This window comes from Balaenoptera acutorostrata, chromosome 2 (assembly GCF_949987535.1).
Source record: "Balaenoptera acutorostrata chromosome 2, mBalAcu1.1, whole genome shotgun sequence".
NCBI classification, from domain to species: Eukaryota; Metazoa; Chordata; class Mammalia; order Artiodactyla; family Balaenopteridae; genus Balaenoptera; species Balaenoptera acutorostrata.
Window position 1 is genome coordinate 113,885,376 of NC_080065.1, and position 26,021 is coordinate 113,911,396.

Genomic DNA, 26,021 nt, shown 5'->3' on the forward strand with positions numbered 1-26,021 from the left:
AGAAAAGACAGCCTCTTCAATAAGTGGTGCTGGGAAAATTGTACAGATACATGTAAAAGTATGAAATTAGAACACTCCCTGACACCATATACAAAAATAAACTCAAAATGGATTAAAGACCTAAGTGTAAGGCCAGACACATCAAACTCTTAGAGGAAAACATAGGCAGAACACTCTATGACATAAATCACAGCAAGATCCTTTTTGACCCAGCTCCTAGAGAAATGGAAATAAAAACACAAATAAACAAATGGGACCTAATGAAACTTAAAAGCTTTTGCACAGCAAAGGAAACCATAAACAAGACCAAAAGACAACCCTCAGAATGGGAGAAAATATTTGCAAATGAAGCAACTGACAAAGGATTAATCTCCAAGATTTACAAGCAGCTCATGCAGCTCAATAACAAAAAAACAAACAACCCAATCCAAAAAGGGGCAGAAGACCTAAATAGACATTTCTCCAAAGAAGATATACAGATTGCCAACAAACACATGAAAGAATGCTCAACATCATTAATCATTAGAGAAATGCAAATCAAAACTACAATGAGATATCATCTCACACCGGTCAGAATGGCCATCATCAAAAAATCTAGAAACAATAAATGCTGGAGAGGGTGTGGAGAAAAGGGAACACTCTTGCACTGTTGGTGGGAATGTAAATTGATACAGCCACTATGGAGAACAGTATGGAGGTTCCTTAAAAAACTACAAATAGAACTACCATACGACCCAGCAATCCCACTACTGGGCATATACCCTGAGAAAAGCTTAATTCAAAAAGAGTCATGTACCAAAGTGTTCATTGCAGCTCTATTTACAATAGCCAGGACATGGAAGCAACCTAAGTGTCCATCATCGGATGGATGGATAAAGAAGATGTGGCACATATATACAATGGAATATTACTCAGCCATAAAAAGAAATGAAATGGAGATATTTGTAGTGAGGTGGATGGAGTTAGAGTCTGTCATACAGAGTGAAGTAAGTCAGAAAGAGAAAAGCAAATACAGTATGCTAACACATATATATGGAATCTAAGGGAAAAAAAAGGTCATGAAGAACCTAGTGGCAAGACGGGAATAAAGACACAGACCTACTAGAGAATGGACTTGAGGATATGGGGAGGGGGAGGGGTAAGATATGACAGGGTGAGAGAGTGGCATAGACATATATACACTACCAAATGTAAAATAGATAGCTAGTGGGAGGCAGCCGCATAGCACAGGGAGATCAGCTTGGTGCTTTGTGACCACCTAGAGAGGTGGGATAGGGAGGGTGGGAGGGAGGGAGATGCAAGAGGGAAGGGATATGGGAACATATGTATATGTATAACTGATTCACTTTGTTATAAAGCAGAAACTAACACACCATTGTAAAGCAATTATACTCCAATAAAGATGTTTAAAAAAAAAGAATAAGCCTTGCGTTTTGTTCTGGAGGAGGTCAAAGTGGAGACAAAGGCATAAGCAAGTGATACCAAGACTCCAGGAGCAACGCTGCTGTCAAAGCAGCTGTGGGATCACGGATGGGAGACACTAGGCTGTGGAGGATGCTTCCTAGAGGAGATGACACTTGCAGGTCAGGAAGGATGGCCAGGGGGGAGGGGGTAGAAGTTCTGCATAGAGGGCAAAGCAGGAAGATGAACACGTGGTATGTTCAGTGAAGGACAGCATGTTCTGTGTCTGGGGAAAGGGGAGAAGGGGCTGAAGAAGTGGGTTGGGGTCATTTCATGTTACTGTAGTTTCCCATAAGATCACCAGATACTTTTTTTTTTTTTTTTAATAGAAACAGCTAGTGGCAGTGTAAAAGATGCATTCATTAGCGAGGGAGAGAGAAGCCAACTTGGAAGATATAAAAACAGTCTCAGCTGGAAACGAGCAAGGCCTGGATTACGGCAGCAGCGCCCAGGACAGATGAAAGCAAGATGTCCCACAGCCAGGTGATGACGCCAGCTCAGAGCAAGGGTTGCCTCTGCCCCCAGACAATGTCGGTACCATCCGTGAAGATGGTCTTCCAGGCCAAGGATCTGTTTCCATAGCCAGAAAGGCTTTGGACAGTGGATACATACGTAGGATACATCTTTGGTCCTCTGCTGGCTCTAAAGGATTTCAGCTCATGAGAGGTCCATGTTCTGTTCTGGCTACGGATTGTGGAACATTTGCATTCTGCCTCATTATTCCAGGGTCTCAAGCCAAGAGGAATTGTGTAATTTTTGGAGTGTATCTGATTATCTGAGGCAGGCTGGAAAAACTCAGGTCCCATACTAGGGAGGCTCTCAGAGATCCCTCTCTGAAGAACGTCCTCTTCTCTGAAATGTCCTCATGCCCTCTCCAGGCAAGTAAGACCCCTACTGTGTAAACTGCAGATGGCTGCTGGGATTCGCCTTCTGAGTTACAAACGTACTCCGAAGCACCTTCTTGCCTCCCAGCTTCTCCTCTTCTCTCCCTTCCTTGTGAATTTGGCTAAGGATACTTTACGCAGAGTGGAATTCTTTGGCTTTCAAATGAGACAACACATGGCCAGAGCCTGCTCCCCTGTCGCTAGAGGGCACCAGTTGAACGTAAAATGTCTAGACACGACCGCACATGAACTTCAAACACAGCAAAATCTCACAGGAGTGGTTTGCAATAACGTAGCATCCGCACTACCCTGTCCTTATTAACTCCATTTCTGCAACTAAGTAAAACAAACATGCTAACTTTGACTTATTAATGTTTTCAGAATTCTATTTTTTTTTTTTTTTGAAAATCTCAGAGTTCTAGGTGAAATACGGAAAGGCCCTTTACAATTACATGTCGTAGTTATAGAGGCCAGTTTTGTTCCATTTGGAATTTTTTTTTAATACCTTTATTGGAGTATAATTGCTTTACAATGGTGTGTTAGTTTCTGCTTTATAACAAAGTGAATCAGTTATACATATACATATGTTCCCATATCTCTTCCCTCTTGCATCTCCCTCCCTCCCACCCTCCCTATCCCACCCCTCTAGGTGGTCACAAAGCACCAAGCTGATCTCCCTGTGCTATGCGGCTGCCTCCCACTAGCTATCTATTTTACATTTGGTAGTGTATATATGTCCATGCCACTCTCTCACTTCGTCCCAGCTTACCCTTCCCCCTCCCCCTATCCTCAAGTCCATTCTCTAGTAGGTCGGTGTCTTTATTCCCGTCTTACCACTAGGTTCTTCATGACCTTTTTTTTTTTCTTTTCCTTAGATTCCATATATATGTGTTAGCATACTGTATTTGCTTTTCTCTTTCTGACTTACTTCACTCTGTATGACAGACTCTAACTCCATCCACCTCACTACAAATAACTCCATTTCGTTTCTTTTTATGGCTGAGTAATATTCCATTGTATATACGTGCCACGTCTTCTTTATCCATTCATCCGATGATGGACACTTAGGTTGCGTCCATGTCCTGGCTATTGTAAATAGAGCTGCAATGAACATTTTGGTACATGACTCTTTTTGAACTATGGTTTTCTCAGGGTATATGCCCAGTAGTGGGATTGCTGGGTCGCTTTTGCACAGCAAAGGAAACCATAAGCAAGACCAAAAGACAACCCTCAGAATGGGAGAAAATATTTGCAAATGAAGCAACTGACAAAGGATTAATCTCCAAGATTTACAAGCAGCTCATGCAGCTCAATAACAAAAAAACAAACAACCCAATCCAAAAATGGGCAGAAGACCTAAATAGACATTTCTCCAAAGAAGATATACAGATTGCCAACAAACACATGAAAGAATGCTCAACATCACTAATCATTAGAGAAATGTGAATCAAAACTACATTGAGGTATCACCTCACACCTATCAGAATGGCCATCATCAGAAAATCTACAAACAATAAATGCTGGAGAGGGTGTGGAGAAAAGGGAACCCTCTTGCACTGTTGGTGGGAATGTAAATTGATACAGCCACTATGGAGAACAGTATGGAGGTTCCTTAAAAAACTAAAAATAGAACTACCATACGACCCAGAATTCTCTTTTAATTCATAGATTAGTAAGTTGGAGACATGGAGAACATGTTTTTAACAAAACTACATGGCTATATAGTCTTTGCTGCCACTTTTCTGGCTCTTACCATGTGTTGGTTCATGTGTAAAACCTTATATGAACTTTGCACACGGCTTAATTTCTGATCCTGCAACAAATGAAAATGGTTGGTATGGGCAGAATGTCTGCCCCGGATAGCAAAACTGCAAGATCAAACTCGCCAAATCTCTACCCTGTAGTGTATAGTTGTTTCCATAAGACCTAGTCGTGATGTTCCATTGAAAGTTAAGAAAAACTGCTCAGATGCTGGTTTATGCAACCCTGCATGGAACTGCACAGAAACAAAGCCGTAAAGAAACTGCCAACCATCCAGTTTCCACTGCTTTGCCTCAGGGTCCCAACCCCCTGTGCCAAGACCTTGCTGAAGTTCATACAAGCAAAACTGGGCTGATTCTCTCGCATCTGCTATGTTTTCCCTAATCCATAATCTTGTGCTTTGAAAGAAAAACAAAAAGAGGACAGTGAGTATTCACCACGGAACTATTTGGTTCTGTGGAGTGCTGACAGGTACTCTGTACTGAGGGGAACGACAGGGACTCTGCCTACCCCAGGCAGACCCAGTATCAGGTGAGCTATAATTGGCACCTGGTAGGGGACACGGAACACGGGCTGTAGAAGCGAGTGCATTAGGGGCTCTGTGACAGCAGCTGCCGTGCATTTCTGAGTGCTGCCAGGCAGGATCTTCAATCACAGTGCTTTGTGCTGTGCCCTCTAAAAATGGAAATTAAACCACCAGCTCCTCACCAGGTTGTGAGGCTTGATGGATGAGCTTAATGAACCCAGGATAAAGGAATTAGCCTAAGTAGAAGGCCGAAAAAGGATTAAGCAGTGCGAGGTTTTCATGCCCTTGGAATCTCCATCTTCTCCAGGACTGAGGCAAGCGGGGTGAAGGGGGAGCTCCCTGTGTGAGGGCAGGGCCAGCCGGAGGACAAGTTCACATCACATATTGAGAAGTCACTGAATACCTGGCTCCAGGCTAGGTTTTGTTTTGTTTGTTTGTTTTAAATAGTATCAATTCTTTTTTTTTTTCTATTTCTTTATTTTTTGGGGCTGCGTTGGATCTTCGTTGCTGCGCGTGGGCTTTCTCTAGTTGCAGTGAGCAGGGGCTACTCTTCGTTGTGGTGTGCGGGCTTCTCATTGCGGTGGCTTCTCTTGTTGCGGAGCACGGGCTCTAGAGCGCAGGCTCAGTAGTTGTGGCGCACGGGCTTAGTTGCTCCGCGGCATGTGGGATCTTCCCGAAACACGGCACGAACCCGTGTCCCCTACACTGGCAAGCGGATTCTTAACCACTGCGTCACCAGGGAAGCCCCAGGCTAGGTTTTATATCAGTTCAACTGTCTTAGGAACATTTACCCCTGTGTTATGGAGGAAGAAATGGGGCTTACACTTATTTTTAAAACTTGCCCACGATGACACTGCTCATTGTAAGAGGTAACAGAAGAGTAAATAACAGCCCCCACTGACCGTACACATACCCTGTACCAACAGCCATTCTCTGCTCTGGTCCTCACAACACTTCAAGGAAGGTATCATCACACCCACTTTGTACGTGAGAAACCTGAGGCCACGAGCGGTTAAATCACTTACCTGTATGCACCACCCCCTTCACCTCCTCCCGACTCTCTCGGCCCTGTTGCCACCCGTCAAGTATCCTCAGCCACACCATGTCCGCAGATTAACTGCTTCATTCTAGAATTAAAAAACAAAAAAGACTGATAAATGAATTTATATGCATACCCTGGAAAAATTGTTAAAATCAGGTCACCAAGACCAGCATCCCCCAGGCGTCTTACATAGCAATGACCCTGTGCTTCTGGCCACACCAGGGGTCCTGCGGCCAAACACATTTAGGACATTGAAGATGCTTTTTATCTTCCTCTCAGAGACTCCTAACCTTACCACATGACATCTGGGAAAACAGAAGACACTTTCTTGATAAAGGACAGCTCGTTTCATTTACACGAAGCGCCTCTGCCTTGGCTATGTGACCTCGAAGCTCAGCCTCCTCCCTGTGAACTGAGCCAGGACACATGAGAGCACCTAGAGCGGGCTCTTTATAAGCAGGGAGATTATTGCTACCATCATCTCCACCTGAAGACAAGGCTCCTGGAGCACGCCGGGGGCACACCTGCGGCCTCATCCAAGGGTGTGGGCCGGTCTTCCAGAACCGCCTTGACACAAGCAAAAGGGTAGTTGGGAAAAAGTTTGGGATTTTCAATCAGACAGTCCCATGCCGCACTCTACTTAACCTTTCTGTGTCTGTTTCCTCATCATAGGATGAGGAATAAATAGTCCCTTCCTGCTACTTTTTGTGGAGATTAAGAAAGCAAAGAGCTCAACAAGTGTGGGTTGTTATCATTAGAAAGTCAAAGGATCACACCTGTCAAACATGAGGCTCTGATGCAACCCAGGAGAAACTGAACTTCCCCAAATGCATCTTAGAAGCCACTGTGGGAACAATAGCTTAACATTTATTTGGTCCAAAGCATATTTGAAGGTTAATCTTCTCATTCCTTCTTGGGAGAAAATCTGATGAACCAGCAGTAAAGGAAGGAACTGACTGGATGGAAAAACATTTAAGAGTGAATGAAATCCCCGAAAAAGGCTGCAGACTACTCACTCCCCTTTGCCGGAGGGAGTCTCGGACCTCGGACCCCATCTGCTGGGAGGCAGCCTGGGAAGGTGTGCAGGGGCCCGGCCAAGTGAGGGCAGGGGTGGCAAGGTGGAAATGCATGCCCGTAAGGGACACTGTCTATTAATTTCTCAAGCTTCCACATAACCCTTTAAATAAACTCAACCTGTTTCCATCTGAGTAACTGTCTCATTCCATTGATGTCTAATCTGAAGGAATAATAGGTATTTCTCTGGAAAAATACTGAGCAATTCGAGGTCCCTCCTCCCTCGCTTGGCTCCCGTCCCGTGTAAGATGGAGCACGTGGCCTTGTGGACTCCGAGAGCTAGAGGACGCTGACAGTGGGTGAGGCAAGGTGCAGGCAGAGGAAGCAAAGGTTGGGGAAAGTCAGAAAGTTATTCGGAAGGACAGAGAGACTTCTTTCCTCAAGACTGCCTACGTGACACCTTCTTCCCAGAGGCTAATTAAGTCCCGCAGGGGCAGAGAGAACCAACAGCCAAGAAAACTTAGCATGCAAGTTACCAGTACAGAAGAAGAAAGAACATGTGTTTGTGCATATGTGTGTGTTTCTATATCAAAACCAGAAAATGTATACTCTGCCAATCACATGGGAGGGCAGCAATTTAGGTATGATTAGACATATTAAGTCATTCAAAGGACTTTGACATCTTAAAACAGTGCACTTAATAAGTTGTCTTTGTTACTTAAAAAAATAAATCTCTACTAAAGTGAATTCACTGGAAGTGCAACTCGCTTTTTCAGATTAAGGCAGGGGATGCATGCTTATGGTTGCTGAATACACATGGAAACACTTGTATCAAAGTAGCTGCTCAATAAATGTTACTATCTTTCTCCTTTCCTGTTCTTTCATCAAAAAGGGATGATAGAAACAAAGGCAGGTAGGAGGGAGAAGAAATAGGGAAAGAGGAAAGAAAGAAGGAAGGAAGGAAGCTGAAGAAAGAAAAAAATTTCCCCAAAGACTCTACCTGCCAAGACGTGGAAGAAATTTGTGCGTTTAAATAGTGACGATATTTGTAGATATTTTAGGCAGTTTTCCACAGTATGTGAGTAAATCCCATAGTATGGGAGGCTTTTTAAAAATTAGACTTTACAACCAACTCGCTATATAACACCAACTGCATATCTTAAAGAGACATGACCACAGGGCAGATTGCACAGTTCCCCCTATGCTTGTTTCTTATCTCTGAGTGTTTGTCTAAAAGAAAAAAAGGTTTTTTTTCTTAGCAGCCGTAGTGAACTGTACCTTTAAAAACTAACCTTTGAAATCAGGCTGTGACCATTTTGTTGACCTTCGTTGGACCATATGATTCTCTTGAAGTCCAAAGGCGTGAATAGATCTCTTTGTGTGCTCAGCCCTCATCCAAGCCAGGCTGGCCTGGGTTTTGTTTTGGCGTGTCCATGAGAATGCCACAGACAAGTAGGTTTTGATTTCCAGATACACATAAATAGATGTGGTTTCCTTTCCAGGAAAAGGGCACGATGGCTAATATGCTTTAATTTATACAGACGGCGCTCTTTTAGAAGCCTGTCCTGCAGCTGGGGCTTGGTCAAAGTGGGTCCTTCAGCAAGAAGCACCGCTCCCAAATGCTCACTGGTAGACTGTCAGTCTGGAAAGCCACGGAGGCAAGGAGGTGGGAGGCGAAGACGGATGAAGAATTTGGTGGGCAGAAGCCCAGACAGCTCACTGTAAAGGTTTCCTAAATTTCACACGCGTCCAAATTTTATTTCTCTGGATCTGGTTTTCTTTGTTTTAGTTATTTCCTGTTTTTCAGGCACAGGTGATCCTTTTATCTGGAAACACCGACCGCTATATTTTCTTCTGACGTATAGTTTTCTGCTGGATAAGATTTCTATAAAAATTAGGTTGATTTGGTCCAGTCAGCTTGGTGTCAATTTTCCAGTTGTATACAAGTTTCCTTGGTGTCACAAGCGAAAGCTGTAACTTAACCACCCCCAAAGCTCAACAACATTTACAGAGGCCCCAGAACAATGACTGTTTGGATAAGTGAACTTTGGTAAGTTTAAGCAAAGAGGAAACTAGGTAGTGCCTTTTTGAGCGTCAGGACTCGTCTCTGCTAGGTGGCCACTCGGCCGGTTTGACCGCAGTGCTGGGAAGGTCGAGCGAGGCTGCCTCAGTTTCCAGGCTGGCTAGCTTTGCATAGATGACAATTTTCACTTGACCACGGGCTGAACCCCTAAGCCTGGGGACATGTCTATATTGCTTAGTGGGGACTTTAAAGAAAAACGTCCATTGCAGCTTTTCCAGCCCCATACTGCACATTTGTCCTTTGTTCCCTGACAACCCAGAGAGACAAAGGCACCTCTGTCCTTTGTTTGGTTGGCCTCCCCTCTGTGGGGCTTTCTACTCCCTCTCCTATTCTAACTCCATTAAGACTCTTCCTGTGACCGGAAGGTGAGAAAAGAAACGCATTTCAAAGAGTAAAAACAAGTGTCCAGGAAGGATCTTGTCATTAGGTTGAGACAAATGAAAAACCAGGCTTCCTTCTCCATCTGGGTCTGGAGCAGCTGAGGGGGAATCATCATCGAGGCTCTGAGCAGCCATCAGCAGAGCCGGCGCAGGCGCTCGGCTCCTCCCCTGTGTGCGTGTGACAGAGGCGGGACCCTGGGGACCAGGGCTCCTCCCCTGTGTGCGTGTAAAGGAGGCGGGACCCTGGGGGCCGGGGCGCCTCCCAGCAGCTGCCCTGTCCGCAGTTTGGATGGCTCTTGCTTCCCTTTGTCCCATGTCAGTTTTTCCCCTCCCCCCATCTAACACTCTCACCATCCCCCTTTCCTTTCCTTACTTGTCAGTGTTTACCCTCCGCTCAGAACACTTGACTCCAATCACCTCTCATCCACCTAGCAGATCCCCTCAAGTCCCAACCCTATAGCATGGCCCCCTCTCTGTAGCGTGTAATGCAGTAACAGCTATCAGCTACTGAGGGCTTATCATGTGCTTTTTATCTTGCTTAGGTGTTCCAGCCACCTTTGAGGGGCCGTGCTAATCAGGACAGGCTGAAGCTTGCAATGAGCAGTCGCAGAATGCAGAGAGACTGTTTCCTGCTCTTGTGCAGAGTCTGGAGCACAAATTCCTGGCTGGCAGCACCTCCTGTGGGGCTCACTTTTAAGCTGTGAGCCCTGGGTTCCGTGCCCATCCTGGAGTTTTGGTGTAGAAGGCAGAGAGGATGTGGAGGATCGCAAGGATGTTTTAGGGAGACCTCTGAGTGGTACCCCCCCCCCCCCCCACTTCCCCCGTCTTCTCTGGGCCACCAGTCTGACATATGGTCCCTCGTAGCTGCAGGGGAACCAAGAAATGCAGGATGAAGACAACACTGCCTGGTGGATGCACCATGGTCGCTTCGACAGGTGGGTGCTGTCGTCCCCTCCACATAGGGAAACTGAGGCTCAGAGATTCAGAGTCATCAGCTAATACGTGGGGAACCCCAATTCCAACCCTGTAAATCTGACTCCAGAACTACACTCTTCACCTTGTGTTATGATTTCTGTGACTCTCTCCCAATAAAAAGCTAGTCCCTCTTTTGTGCTAACACCTTACCTTTTACAAATCTTTACTCCCCCGATTACCACAGGGCTGCACCTGTTGTACCAGACTACGAATGTCCCAGGGAGGAGGAAAACTCTTTTTCATAACAGTATCATCAGCAGAGAGCACTGGGCCTGGGACACAGTGGGGCTCAATAAAAGCTTCATGAATGAGGAATAACTTCGCTTCATGTGTGAGCCCTTGAATGGGCCGCTGAGGCACTTCATAGTGACTGGATTGCTTCACTCTACAACTTCTCTACATGACTGTCAAGGAGTCTGGATTATTGCAGCAATCACCCCCATGTAGCTATTTTGAACCCAGCCATAGAACTGATCCTTTAAAAACATGTCACAGGTATCTTTCTGCTGCCCAAATCTCTCCAATGACAAAACTGAAACTGTACCCAGATCTCTGTTTCTTAAAGCATACGCTAATAAAAGAAACCAGGGCTCCTCAGAGAAATGGCTGATTTGAGGGCTGGGACAGGAAAAATATAAGATGAGCCTGGAGCATCTTAGAGTAAGTATCAGGAAGATGAAGATATGCTAAAAACAAAACAAAATAAAAAACAGAGCATGTCAAATGGACACAGGAGCCAATGTGAAAGACTTCCCAATGTCCAAAGCCAGAACTATCGGAGAAACAAAATAAATAACAATAGTATCAGATTACAGTCCAAAGAACAAAATGATTGTCCGTGAGTTTATACTCATATAAATAAATGAATAACTGAATAAGGGAGAAGGCACAGAAGAATTCCTTACAGAAGAACTCCAAATATTAAACATAGAAGGAATTAAGGAAATAGAAAATCACCATTAAAGTACCACTTGTTACAGTCGAGATCCGCTGATAGATGCTAATATTAGTGGGCAAAACTTTGAGAGAAGCAGGATGTTTTCATTGCTTCAAAGTACCTCCTCCAAAATACTCATTGCAGGAATACCAGGAAGTTATCTGGGTTTGGTTCCAGACCACTGCAAAATACAGCAAATATTACAATAATGCAAGGCACGTGAATGTTTTGGTTCCCCAGTGCATAGGAAATTTAGTGTACACTATGCTGTAGTATATTAAGTGTGCAATAGTATTATGTCTAAAAACTGTACATTCATTAATTAAAAAAATACTTTATTGCTAAAAAATGCTAACCATCATCTGAGCCTTCAGCAAGTCATAATCTTTTATGCTGGTGGAGGCTCTTGCCTCAATAGTGATGGCTACTGACCGATCAGGGTGCTGGTTGCTGAAGGCTGGGGTGCCTGCAGCAATATCTTAAAATAAGACAACAATGAGGTTTGCTGTATCGATGGACTCTTGCTTTCACTTGAACACTTAGAGGCCGTTGTATGGTTATTAATTGGCCTAATTTGAATATTGTTGTGTCTCAAGGAATAGGAAGGACCAAGGAGAGGAAGAGAGATGGGGAATGGCTAGTCAATGGAGCAGTCAGAAGTCACACATTTACCAATTAATTTTGCCATCTTATATGGGTGCACTTCCTGGGGCCCCCAAACAATTACAATAGTAACATCAAAGGTCGCTAATCGTAGATCACCATAATAAATATAATAATAGTAAACATATTTGACATGTTGTCAAAATTACCAAAATGTGACAGAGATATGAAGTGAGCAAATGTTGTTGGAAAAATGGTGCGCATAGACTTGCCAAATGCAGGGTTGCACAAATCTTTGATTTGTAAAAAAACATAATATCTGTGAAGCGCAATAAAATGGGGTATGCCTGTAATTACTGAGGCGGTTTTAACATACATCCACAAATTCTCTGATGCTCCTCACTCCAGGATGTGGAAACTATTTCTCCTCCTCCTGAGAGTGGACTGGACTTTTGATTCATTTCTAATGAATAGAATATGAAAAGGCGAAAATAGTAAATTTGCAGCAGAGAAACCTGGCAGACATCACTCGGATCAAGTGATCAAAGTTAACAACCCCAGTAGTAAACTATGGTGGCATCGTGTTCCCCATCATATATGATGAGAAGGTCACTTCATTTTTGTCATCTTCCTCCCCAAAACCCATAACCCTCATTGTGAGAAAACACCAGACAAATCCAAATTAAGAGACATTTTACAAATACCTGACTAGTACTCTTCAAAAGCATCAAGGTCACAAAAAACAAGAATGAGAAGCTGTCACCGATTGGAGGAGAGTAAGGAGAGATGATGACTAAGCCCAGCATGGAGTCCCGAGACAGGAAAAGGACATTAGTGGGAAAACCGTGAAATATGAATAAAGTCTGGAGTTTAGGTATAGTTTTAAACCAACGTCGATTACTTAGTTTTGGTAAATGTGCCGTGGTTATATAAGATGTTCACATGAAGGGAGACTGAGTGAAAAGTATTTGGGAACTTTCTGGATTATCATGGCAATTATTCTATAAATCGAAAATTATTTTAAAATAAAAGGTTTCTAAAAACACTGAAGAAAAAAACCTCTCCGTTTTACACTGAGTCAAATCTAAAGTCCTTTTCAATAGCCTGACATGACATGTCAGACTTTCAAAAGTCTGACAATGATCCTCACCATTCCCTCTCTGTCCTTGTCTCCTCTCGTTCCCTCCCCAGCTCAGGCAGCTTCAGCTGCATGGCTTTCCCCCTTGTTCCTCAGACACTCCCAGCCTGCTCCCACCTCCGGGCCATGGCGCTTATTGTTCCCTTTGGTGGGAAAGCTTCCCCCCAAATATCTTCATGGCTAGTTCCCTAATCTCTTGGAGATCTTTACTTGGATGTCTCCTAATCGTGAGACGTTCTTTGATCCGCCTGTGTAAAAGGACACACATGTCCGGCATACCCCATACACTCTCCTGCTTTGCTTTTCTCCATTGCTCTTAGCATCACCTGCCACTTTAATATATTTTGTTTATTTTTCCTTATTCTCCCTTGTGGGAGGCAGAATAATGGCCCCCAGAGATGTCCAGGTTCTAATCCCTGCAATTTATGACTATGCTGTCACACAGCAAAGGGGAAATTAAGGTTGTAGATGGAACTAAGGTTGTTAATCATCTGGCCTTGAGATGGGGAGGTTATCCTGGATTATCTGGATGGCCCAATATAATCACAAGGGTCTTTACAAGTGGAAGAGGGAGGCAGAATGTAAATGTACATTCTTCCACTTTACAAGTGGAAGAGGGAGGCAGAATGTAAAAAATATAGGGATTTGCTATAAGAATGACTCAGTCCTCCATTGCTGGTTTTGGACAACGAAGGGAGCTGTGAGCCAAGGACTGTGGGCAGCCTCTAGATGCTGAAAAACATGAGAAAACTCTTTCTTAGGGCCTTTACAAAATTGTAGCCCTGCTGACACTTTGTTTTTAGCCCATTGGGACCCACGTCGGATTTCTGCTTTAAAGAACTGTGAGAGGAGTATTATAAAACTCTTAGAGGAAAACATAGGTAAGACACTCTTTGGCATAAATCGCAGTAATATCTTTTTGGATCCGTCTCCTAAAGTAAAGAAAATAAAAACAAAAATAAACAAATGGGACCTAATTAAACTTGAAAGCTTTTGCACAGCAAAGGAAACCATAAACAAAATGCAAAGACAACCTATAGAATGGGAGAAAATATTTGCAAATGATGCGATCGACAAGGCCTTCAGTTCCAAAATATACGAACAGCTCATGCAGCTCAATATCAAAATGGGTAGAAGTCTCCAAAGAAGACATACAGATGGCCAAAAGGCACATGAAAAGATGCTCAACATCGCTAATTATTAGAGAAATGCAAATCACAACTACAATGAGGTATCACCTCACACCAGTCAGAATGGCCATCATCAAAAAGTCTACAAACAATAAATGCTCGAGAGGGTGTGGAGAAAAGGGAACTCGCCTACACTATTGGTGGAAATGTAAGCTGGTACAGCTACTTTGGAGAACAATATGGAGGTTCCTTAAAAAACTAAAAATAGAGCTACCATATGATCTTGCAATCCCACTCCTGGGCATATATCCATAGAAAACCATAATTCAAAAAGATACATGCACCCTGATGTTCATTGCAGCACTGTTTACAATAGCCAAGACATGGAAGCAACTTAAATGTCCATCGACAGAGGAATGGATATAGAAGATGTGGTACATATATACAATGGAATATTACTCAGCCATAAAAAAGAGTGAAATAATGCCATTTGCAGCAACATGGATGGACCTAGAGATTATCATATCATACTAAGTGAAGCAAGCCAGAGAGAGAAAGACAAGTATCATGAGATATCGCTTATATGTGGAATCTAAAAAAAAAAAAAAAAAACACACACACACACACACACACAAATGGACTTATTTCCAAAATAAAAAGAGACTCACAGACACATGTGTGGAGAGGGATAAATTAGGAGGCTGGAATGAACATATACACACACTTACGTATAAAATAGATAACCAGCAAGGACCTACTGTATAGCACAGAGAACTATACTTATTATTTTGTAATAAGCTGTAAGGGAAAAGAATCTGAGACAGAATATATATATATATATATATATATATATATATATATATATATATATTCGCTGTGCTGTACAGCTGAAACTTAATACGATATTGTAAATCAACTATACATCAATAAAATAATTTGAAAAATAAACACGAATGATAAGATTAAAAATATGTGTTGTTTTAGGCTACTAAGTTTCTGGTAATTTGTTACAGCAGCATAGGAGACTGACTCAGCATGAACGAAATCAATGACCCATTGCTAATGTCCATACGGCATCCTGGGCCTGACGAGTGCTGACATTTGGCCAGTGTGGGAACTGCTGTACAAGGTGAGGACTTTTATCACACAATCTCCAGAGGTGATCAGCAAGTGAGTCAAGTTCTGGGAGCACAGGGTGTGTCTGAGGGTGTGCTGAGCGGGGGCGAGTGAGGAGGGACAGTACTATTGTGTTGAGTTCCTGCCATTCACTCAGAGATGTCACAGGAATGATCCATATCTTTGGGGTAAATGCTGTAAGGCCTTTACCATTTCTTGTGTTCAAGAGTCCAGGTTTCTAGGTGGACTTGGACAACATTTCCAGGCACTTTGCCTGAGCGCCTGGCACCTCCCTGTCTGCTATAGAGAGAAAACGGTCATCAGAGCATCCTGCAGTTTTAGGTTTAGGGCTGACTCTGAGGCATTAAAGAAATCTTACGAGAAGTTGATTTATGAAAGCAGTGCGAGCGCCTCTCTTATTTTTACTTAGAGTCCTTCTCAACTAGAGTCAGAACTTTGAGGGGTTATAGATTGATGGGTGAATTTGCTTGTTTTTATTACGTAGAATAACCGAAGAGCCAGAAACAATATAACCAAAATACAAGAGAGTTTTATAAATAAAATATGAATGATAGATACTTGAAAGATAATGTCCCCAAGCACTTTAGAAGTGATGAAAGTGCCCTAGAAATTTTTAGATGAATGGCTGTAAATTCATTTTGGAATGGGCTTTGGTTGTTAAATTTCCTTTTCTGAGTTAGTCAGCAAAAGTTCTAACTGGATATAAAACACAAATTGAACACCAGGCGCATCCACCATAAAGTGTTCATTGATGTATTTAATGTAGCTATAATCATGGTGTAGCAGTAGAAGACTTTGGTTGGCATGTGACAAGAAAACCCAACTCAGCTGGGCTAAAACGGTAATAGGAATTTACTGGCTTATATAACCATAAAGTCCCGAGGTAAGGCAGGCTTCAGCAAAGTTGATCCAAAAGTTTACAATGTCACCAGGACTGTGCTTTTGTTCCCTGCAGTTCTTTCAGTGCCACTCTCCAAGTTTGTTGGCTTTTTCTTGGACTGGCTTCTCTCACCACTACTGGTTCCCAGAGGGGTCAGCTTCCCTACTCACATTTGGTGGACAGAGCCACCCTGAAAAAAATCCCGTCCCTGGGAAATTCAGAGTTGATGACAGCAGAGCAGAGGTCCCCAAACAAGGCCTGCAGGCAAAATCCAGCCAGCTTCCTGATTTTATAAATAAAGTTTTACTGGATCACAGCCACACGCATTCACTTACACATTGCTCATGGCTGCTCTCACACTACAAGGGCAGAGCTGCGTAGTTAGCACAGAGACCTTCTATCACGCAAAGCTTAAAATATTTACTATCTGGCCCTTGACAGAAGAAGTTTGCTGACCTCTGAAGCACAGTCATAGGGAATAACTCTTTGAGATAACACTCAGCCCAGAAGCTGTTCTCTTCTCACCAACAGCAGTTAATTCATTCTCTTTCTCTTTTCTTGTTCCCACCAAGAACAGATGGAACATTTTTCTCAGGCAAATTCAGCAAGCAGTTTTCAAGTCATGAGTCAGACTTCCTGAAGTTTTAGGATTTACATGGATCCTCATAATAGCTAATGGTTCCAGCAATAGCTATAGTTAGGAGAAATGGAATCACTGAGGACCGTACTGTAAAGTAATACTAATAGCACTCCTAGAGGCCAGATTCTGTACGACACCCTCCCTAGATTAACCTCTCACAAAATCTTGTGACGTGTGTCCTATGATCATGCCTGCAGATGAGGCACCGAGAGATTAAGAAATGTCCCAGGGTTTACACAGCTGGTAAGTGGCGTGGCTATAACTGAAAGCCAGCCTGTGGGACTCTGGAGTCCACAGTGCCGACTGGTCTTCGAGGCTGCCTCTCTGAACTGGAATTCACACCGAGCAAATGCAGACAGAGGCTAAGAATTATCTGTGGTTTGTGATGTGGCTCAACACACAACATGAAAATTGTGAGATGTGAAAAAAGAGCAGAGCCCTTCACGTGACCAGACCAGGAAACAAAACAGAGGAAGTCAGGGACAGAAAATAAACCTTTCCTTTAGCCACGCTCACTAAAGGTTCAAGCAAGATCCTGATGAGGAGGGCTTTGGAAGGGAATGCCTGAACCACAGCAGTGTCAGACAGAATGAGTTTCCTGGAATACGCTCCCCAGAAGTTGCTCCATGGAAAAATGGTGCTGGGGTCAACTCATTTGTAGGAATACAGCATCCACTAACCCACTCAAGGAGATTCCCAGTGCAGACATTAGGAGACTTTCCGAAAAGCTAGAGTAAGGAAACCTGTTTGCCATTTGCTTAACCCAGGACTTACTGAATTTAACTGACCACTGAACACTCTTTTGGGTATATATGAAGTCTATAAATATCCCAAAGAATAAACTTTTTTTAATTGAAGTATAGTTGATTTACAATATTGTGTTAGATTTGGGTGTGCAGCAAAGTGATTCGGTTATACATATATATGTATATATCTATATTCTTTTTTCAATTCCTTTCCATTTATAGCTTGTTACAAGATATTGAATATAGACTAAACAGACACACAGACATAGAAAACAACCTTATGGCTACCAAAGGGGAAGGGGGGGGAGGGATAAATTGGGAGTATGGGATTAGTAGAGGCACAGAACCAAAGAACAAACTTTTGATCCATTTTGTTGTATAATTTAAATGCATCATTTAAATGCTTAATAATATGAGTTATTCCATAGTCCATGATGTGAAAACCATTGCTTCTCAAGTTATCTTTTTTGGTTGTTTTTTTATAATCTTAGTAAAAGAGCCCTTCCAAGGTAATTAAAATAGGAGTCTGAAGCAGATGGATTTCTGGGGGCCAGATGGCCTGACCCAGCCAACCAGGTGAGCTTCCTTGCCAAAAGGTGCTGTGTAAGACCAGCTCATGGGAAGGCCTGCAATATGAGGTTCACCCATTACAATGGAGCCATCATAAATAGTATTGCTATAATATACTGATATATGAAAGGGCTAAATTGTGCAGGATAACTAAGTAGGAAATCAGAATACAGAAAAAAACCTGCAAATAGTACAAGCGATAAATTCAAAGGAATTTAAAGACTGAAGCTAGTAGCGTGGCAGGGAGTATTGCTAACAGGGGAGCGTGCATGGGAGGACTGAATGGCTGAGCTGGAGCTTAAAGGGTCTAGTGGACACGGGCGGGGCAGGGCAGGGGGAGAAGTTCGGGTGGGGCTCAGACCAGCAGGAACAGAGGTAGCCTGGATGGACACAGGGCTGGAGGCTTGGAGTGGGTGGAGGGTGATGGCTGTGGTTGGTGAGATCTAAGAGGTAAAGCGGCCCGTTGCGTGGACGACCCTGAAAACCTGGCAGAGGAGTGTGGCTTTAATTCAGCTGATAACGTTGTAGGTTTCCAAACATGATCAAAGTATGTGTTGTTTGACACAGATCTTGGGGGCTGCAGCATAAAAATGGATTGGGAGCTAGGAAGCTGAAAGAGGAAGTAGCATTCCCTTATGACAGAGGAGAAAGAGACTGTTAATGACTTTAATCTAGTTTCATGCTTCCAAGGGGGCGAATTTCCAAATTACCAAAGTTAAAGTCATTGATTTTATTTTTCATATATTTGTCCATAGGCACTGATTCTGTAAGCAACTGTAATTGACCCGACCCATTGTTTAATCACCGTCTTAATTCGGAAGATGATTTGCTTGCTGTCTTTGAAAATAATGTGTATGTCAAGGGAATATAACCATATACATTATTTGTTTATCACAACGTCAGAAACGATTGCACGTTTTGGGAGCATTTCCTCCTGGATGCAATGTGGTGGGGCCTGTGTGAGGTGGTGGTCATGCTCAGCTGTCACTGCAAGGATGCCTGATGGGAGCCCTGGGGTCCCACTGAGGGGGAGAGCAGGAGAGGGGCAGGAGTGGGGCCTCGTCTGTCTGGCTCATAAGCACGTGCAGGTTAGGGTTAATTGCTCTTGCCAGGCTTGGGCCATTTCAGTGACTTTTCATTCTCAAGGGCAGAGCCTCAAATGCCATCATCTCATTTTGTGACCCTGTCTCATGCCGCCCAAATCGTGGGCATCGAGTCCTGCTTTAAGGTCCAGTCCAAGTCAGTAACATATTTTAAAGAAACTTCTGCTTTCCACAGGCTTGAAACATAATGTGAGTCCTTACTGAAGTCTTTGGAGGGGGGATTGCATCTTATAATGTATAAATGAACTGCCTTGAAACCTCTCTGCCTGTTCAGCTCCGCGAAGCCCCACGTTGCCCAGCAGCGGCTTCCTCCAACTCTCTTCCCACCATCTCTATAAGTCTTCACGACCCTCTGGCTTTCTTTTCATTGCTTTTGATTCTTAGGCTTGTTTCCTCCTTTCTCTGTTGCTTCTGAAAGTTTTCCTTTTCAGAGAGCTCAAGCTTTTTCTTCCTTTCTTTTTTCTAAAGTTACATAAAAAAATGTAGCATCTCTAAGTATTTTTCTTCAATTTTACCCACTACACCACCCAGGAGACAAAGGCTGGGAAGTTGAGAAATTCAGCTAAAGAATCTTTCTTAGAAAGCGGAGGAGAGTAGAACATGGTGAAAACTATGTTTGCATAATATTGTCCCTGCCTCACAAACAGATGGGGGGTGACCCATATTACTAAGAGCCTGGAACTTTTTAATCCAGATTATCTGCCGATTAACTCAGGCAAAGATGATCTCTGGAAAGTAGAAAGCTGATTACTGCTAGCAAATAAATGGGTTCTAAACCCTAGTAGGTGCCTAAAGAAAACACTGACTTCAAATGAGTTGGCTCCTTTGCTGAAGTTTTCTGCCACTTAGAAGCAAGTGTTTGGACACCCTGATTTATAAGATGAAAAGACTCGCGCACCAGGCCGGGGGCCCTGAATGTTGAGCGAGGCCACCTTGCTTCCCGTGGTTGTAGTTTTACATAAACCATTTCAGAAATTTCTGGGTGTTATTTGAGGGCTGAAATGATGACTTGCCATACTCATGTTCTCTAGCGGCTATCATCAGCAAACCCAAAGTATTACTATATCAGGCATCCGGGTCAGGTCCTGTGTTAGTGTTACGACAGTTAGGGATGGCTGGGTGTGGTCTCACTTCTGAAAATGTCTATGGGCTTTCCTTGGAGTTTCCAGCCATCTGTAGGGAAATCTTTCTTTCCTGTTCTTCCTTGGGTCTGTGGATCTGTTTTCCTTTACACTTTCCTTGTCCTTCTATCTGTCTCACAGTTATACATACTCCTGGCTATATGTATGGGTATCTTCTCTATTATAGAGCTTTGCCCCAACTTGTTTTTGTGGTTTCTTCAGGAATTCCTTGAGCACAGAGTATTACTCTTCCCTTTAGCCATAAGAGATGGGCTGTAAGGCTGGCATTGGAAGTCTACAAAAAGGATTTTGGCAGTTTATGCTAACATATTTAAGGAACAAGAAACAACTAACGGGAAGGGATTAACTGTATATTAAAATTATTCCCAGATGCCAGAGAGATTAGATTGAGGACAAATATTTTAATTGAAAGTCAATAATGATGACCAGTAAGGCTATGACTCCTTCCTACTTTAACCAATAATTTGAATTTATGAAAAAGGCAAATTTTATAAGGATATCAGTATTTTGAAGAGTGGTGTGCTTTTACAGTCAGAAGGAACTTTAAAAATTAACTTGAGCAGCTCCCTGACTTTGAGGATAAAGACCCAAGGCCTACAGCAATGGAATAACTTGTTCAAGGTTCTTCTGGCCAGTGGCTAGAACTTCTTTTGTTGGGGATCTAACACGCGCCAGATGTTATTCTAGGTCTCAGATAAGCCAGAGACAAGGTCAAGGTCGCTGCCTTCTTGGGGTTTAAACATCAGAGGGGGAGGCAGATCATAACAAATGAGCAAGAGCATTTTAAACTGCAATGACTCCTTTGACATTATCAAAGGAGGGATATGATAGAGAGATGGAAAGAGGTCTTGAAGACAGGACACTGGTGCTGAGGCCTCAGTGGCGAGAAGTAGCAGTCCAGTAAAGTGGTGTAAATGTAAACGTGTGGGACGCCACAGCACTCCAAATACTTCCAGAGAAAACACCTTCATCAGTTCCATGGAGAGTCTGTCATCTCCTGACAGTGCTCCCAGAAAGGTAAGTAAAAGCCATATTAAGGATATTCTATAAATAAGCATCATGTAACAAAACCTACCATATACAGCAACAGTCCTAGAGCCCTGAAAAATTTAATTTACATAGCATCCAGTCCCTGCCTTCGAGGAGTTTATAGCCTGCTGAACAGCTTCTCATTACAAAAGCAACCTCCTGGGCCTTGACAATTGCTCCGAAATCTATCCAGGCAGAAGGAAGGGAGGCAGCTAATTTGACTTAAACAGGGTCTGGTCAAGATTCTGTCCTCTTCTAAAAAGAGCTCTAAGTCATTGTACCCAGGGCTTTGGTTTTATATTTTATCTACCACACATATCGGTGTTTAATTATATTATTACACTTACACAGTATAAAAAAAGTCAACATATATATTCATAATATTGACTCTAAGACTGATACTAATCATTGGAAATAAAAGAGAAGAGCCAGTGAAATTTCAATGAGCAACTGCCAACGTTGCAAAGCATTGTTTTCTTTTTTTAAAAAATAAATTTATTTATTAATTATTTATTTATTTTTGGCTGCCTTGGGTCTTCGTCGCTGCACGTGGGCTTTCTCTAGTTGCAGTGAGCGGGGGCTACTCTTCGTTGCGTTTCTTGGGCTTCTCATTGCGGTGGCTTCTCTTGTTGCGGTGCACAGGCTCTAGGCACATGGGCTTCAGTAGTTGTGGCACTCAGGCTCGGTAGTTGTGGCATACGGGCTTAGTTGCTCCGCGGCATGTGGGATCTTCCCGAACCAGGGCTCAAACCCATGTCCCCTGCATTGGCAGGTGGATTCTTAACAACTGCACCACCAGGGAAGTCCCTGTTTTCTTTTCCAAAATAAAATTTAGCTAAATATATTGGGATTGAATATGAAGAATTCAAGCTTCAACTTGATCAGTATTCTTTAGCCTGTGATCACCTAAGGAGCCACTATGTGATGGATTAATATATATTTAGTGCCAATAATAGAAAATACATTTTGTTGAAAATATTATCTCCATGCCTATTTTCAGAGAAAATTTCTCCCAGACTATATGGGCTTCACATTATGATTGAAGAGAGAAAAATAGAAGCCTTAGATAGTCGTATTTAAAGTTTGGAGAAGAGGGTTAGTCTAAGACGGGGAATTTTTTTTTTTAAAGCAGGTTTAACAGAGATGTTGGGATTCTTTAAGACATTTCCAAAGGATCTTTACAATGGTTATAAAATTGTTTTCAGTCTCCTTGCAATAACATTCCATAAATTATTGAAGGGGATGGGATGACTCTAAAGAATCTAGAAGAGTTTCACAGCCTCAACAATGTGAAAAATCTACGTGGCCTAATCTTCCCCCAGGAAGTGTGGGCTAATGTCCAGTCACAATGCGAGAGCCAGAGTCGGGTGCACTGTTTGCTACTCAAGAACTTGACAATACAAGGCAATTTGATTGTCACAAAGCATAGAATTTCTCAGAAAGTGTGAGTGATGGAAGGGTGGGAAAGTGAATGTACACCCTTCCTGGAGTATAATAGGACCTCAAAGGCTTCTCTGTGGCTTCCATTGAGCTTCCAATCCGGGAAAACAACATGAAGTGTCAAAGATGTTATTTCCCATGTGCAGGCATGTTAAGGAGATGGCAGAAGCTCTGTGAAACTGATCAAGGGTTCACAGATGTTTTCTTTGGATGCAGTTTGCAGTGCTGTGGGATTCTCTACTCTCTTTCTCTCTCATCCCAAGTCTGGCTATGGGGAGAGGGAGAATGTCACCCTTGGGCCAAGGGAGAAGAGCTTCAAGGGGCCACTCAGACAGCTGACCTTGTGTCTGCCACACTCCATCCCCAGGCTTGAGTCCACGGCAGGGTCAGCCTGGAGTTAGCAGAGCAAAGGCAGGTGCACCTCCTTGGGGGCAAACGAGATGGCAGGGCAAAAGCGATTGTTCTCCACGGATCTGATGTGGGTCTCACATGGGAGAGCCAGCTTGCCCACGAGGAGAGTCTGGAGCGGGGAAAGGACCCCTCAGAGGCAGACACTCTTGAAGCTCAGAGGCTGAGGGGGTGTAAGCGGCCAGCCAGAACAGAGGCGTTGCCTGTTCAAGGGCACTGTGGCCCGAGGCCACAGCTGGGTTCTCTGAGGAACCTGCGCAAGTGCTTCACACAAATAAAAGCCAACCTCAGACATCCCCCACGCCCAAAGGGCACTGGCGCCCATTTAATCTGTTCCTTTTCTCCCTAAACCCTACCCCTGGGCCTAGTCACGGGGAGGGTCAGAAACAGAAACTGGTGGGGGAGGAGAGATGACAGGAGGTTAGAGGCCAGTGGTTTGCTTCTCCCCTTCCTCATGGCAGAACTCCAGCGGGGAGCAGACCTGGATGGAGTGATGGGGAGAGGACAAGTTTTAACTTTAAATGAGTTTGGAGTTTTGTTACTCTACCAGAACAGACTGAACTCTGTAATTGTCAACCAGAGTGGACGGGATAATGCTTAAAGGTGACCAGAGAACTTTTCTCATCTGAGTGTCATCAGAAACCAGAGACATCCCTAAGATTTCATTTCAGGGTCAGGAGAGAACAGATGAGGGTGTTTACCAGGCAGAGAAAAATAAAATGAAACTGGTTTCTAAATCAATTAATTAGCTGCTTTCCTGACTTGAACACACACTGAGATTACATGGCTTTTGGGTTCCAAGGAAAAGGTCAAATACTGATGACCAGAGACGGTATTTGCTCTACTGGCATCCTCTCTGAGACAGTGTCTGTAAAGTGCTTAGAACAGCACAAGCCCTCCATAAACAGTAGCATTATTACGCTAGTTATCTTTAATTATTATTACAGGGATCTGATTTAAGACATATCCAACTAAACTCTCAGTACATCTCAACCAACAGGTTAAGAAGCAGGGGCAGTTCCAGGCCTCAGTAGAGGGAGCTCTAAACCCATCTCTCTGCAGCCCAAGGGGTGGCGGGCCCTCTACCACTGCAGCTTCCCTGGGAAAATGATTTAAGTGATGCATCGGATTCCAGGGAAGTACCACGGCAGAGGTATCAGGTCATCCTAACTCGGAATCTTGGCTCCAGAGTCAGTAAAGGGACAAATTATTAACTTCTCTGTACTTCAACTTTCTCAGGTTTAAAAATCCAAAAATAACATGTACCTCCTGTGGGGGGGAATTAATACCTACTTAACTGGGCTGTTGTGTGCATAATGGATATTCCATTTGTTTGCCTCCTTCTTCCCAGTTCACCTGGCCATGTTCCTCTTTTTTAATTCTTAAAACCCCTCTGTGGAAGCCCAGCTTCCTTAAACTTTCCTGCTCTGTGCCCCGTTTCCTCCACTTATGTGGGAAAGTAGCCTAATAAATGAATCTCTACTAAGGTAGAAATAAAAGATCATTGCTTAGACTGGAGATTACCTTTTAAAAGAGAAATTTGGAAGGCAGAAAGCAGAGAAGAAATCTCAGACCCTGAACTTTGACACTTGTGCCAACCTGATGGGAAAGGTTGAGGGTTGGAAGGACCACATGAGGCACCCCCAGCAGGCCGGGGCTACCCTGTGACCTTTTTTCCCACGTGGGCATCCGACTCTTACAGCCACTGGCTGGCACCTGCTCTGTGTGCCTCTGTGCCCAGCTCTAAGCTCCAAACTTTGCAACAGAATCACACTGGTCTTTGTTAATCCAAGAGGAGGGTATGTTAGTCAAGAGAGGTGGCTTCTCAAACCCCAAGCCAGACAGACTTCAAAGTAATCATTCGTCTCAGACATAACCCCATGAGAAGACGGTGCTGAAATACAAGTGTGGGTGAAAAAAAGATGAAAACTTTGCAAAGAGGAGAAGAGGGCGCAAAAAGATGAAAAGTCCCCAAATTTAAATGCTTGAGGTTGTCCTTGAACTCATTATCTTCCTTCCTTGTGAGTTAATACTCATTTCTGTTAGCTCAGCACACAAGCTACTTTCCACAAATCTGCCAGGTACTCAACCAGCGTCAGGAGGTCACAGCCTAATTCCTGTCCACATCCTTTAATCTGGAGCTGGCAAGTGTTTGTGGGGCCTTAACTTTAATTAATGGACTGCTTAGGAATAGAGCTGACAGTTTCCCTTTCATGGAATTTAGAAAGTTGAATTTTTTTCCTCAGAGAGACTCGCAGTGCTCTAAACCCCTGGGTCTGTGGAGGAAGCTACCACAAAACATGTCTCCTCTCAGAGGGTGGCTCTCTTCACCACCAAACACAAAGGCTAGTCATCCTTGCTAGACAACGTAGGTTTTAAAGGATAGTCAAAGGGATATTCGGTGATGAAACCGAGGAGAAATAAAAATATTATAACCGAGCTGTGGCCCCTGAACTTTCCTCCTCCTCTTCTTCAGGCAACTTTCTGGTGACTCCCCAGCTCAACACATTGAACTTCGGCGCATGACTTAGTCCTGCTGAAGAAACCTCAGCACCTTCCCCGACCCTGCCCCATCTCGACCTCTCCCCAGAGGTTCTGAGCCCACAGTCGTCAGTCATCTCTAATCCAGAAAGTACCTGTGACCTCACGCTGCAGGCAGGAGCTGTAGGGGCAGGCTGAACGGCACTCGCCTTGAGCTCCAGGCGTGCGCGAACATGTCTGCACAACAGCGGATGGGCTGCCAGGCTCTGCTTCCGTGTCTGACCAGGGTACCCGCTAGGCAAGATGGTGCCCTGAAAGCAGTGAGTCATGCTGCAGGCATTGCACAAAGTGAGTTCTGGGGAAGCACAGGGTGGAACTGTAATTGTCCCCAGGGGTGTTGACCTGTGTCCAGGGGAGGGGGCTAAAGTGAGATGGGGCAAAAGCTAAAGACCTCGAGACAAGGTGCCAGCCATCCAGGCCTTCAGAGTCGGCGTTGATGGAAGACAGCTCC